Here is a 396-nt window from a genome sequence, read left to right as displayed (position 1 = left end):
CATTACAATAAATCGCGCTACCAATGGTGATTAAATTTAAATTAGCTCATATCACATCAAACCGTGCAAATTATTATTATTGTTATACTTTATTCTCAAATTATTAATGTTAACAACATCAGCATTGCCTATAGTGTGTATTAGCATTTAGATTTCAATTTTTGTACAGTTTAATATCTAATTGTCATACCATTCGAATTTCATATTTAGAAATTCTTTTAACCCAAAAAGCAAATTATGCTCCCTTCGAACTGGTTGTCTTTAAAATACAAATCTTGTGTAATCCCAGGCTATCTGTAATCAGAAGCACATTTATAACTGGAATACAGTTTAATTTCATTCACATGTGTTTCATAAACACATAATCCTTTATGGATTACAATCTGCCATCAAAAT

The 396-nt window shown here is 28.5% G+C and overlaps 1 protein-coding gene across 5 annotated transcripts in view; it reads right to left on the bottom strand.

Moving 5' to 3' along the window:
- slc2a9l2 (solute carrier family 2 member 9, like 2) overlaps positions 1-396 on the bottom strand; it is a 39459-nt gene that overhangs the window by 5831 nt on the left and 33232 nt on the right. The window lies entirely within an intron of this gene.

Source organism: Sinocyclocheilus rhinocerous, unplaced genomic scaffold (assembly GCF_001515625.1).
Source record: "Sinocyclocheilus rhinocerous isolate Xijiao unplaced genomic scaffold, SAMN03320098_v1.1 scaffold2319, whole genome shotgun sequence".
NCBI classification, from domain to species: domain Eukaryota; kingdom Metazoa; phylum Chordata; class Actinopteri; order Cypriniformes; family Cyprinidae; genus Sinocyclocheilus; species Sinocyclocheilus rhinocerous.
This window is presented reverse-complemented; position numbering and strand designations above follow the sequence as displayed.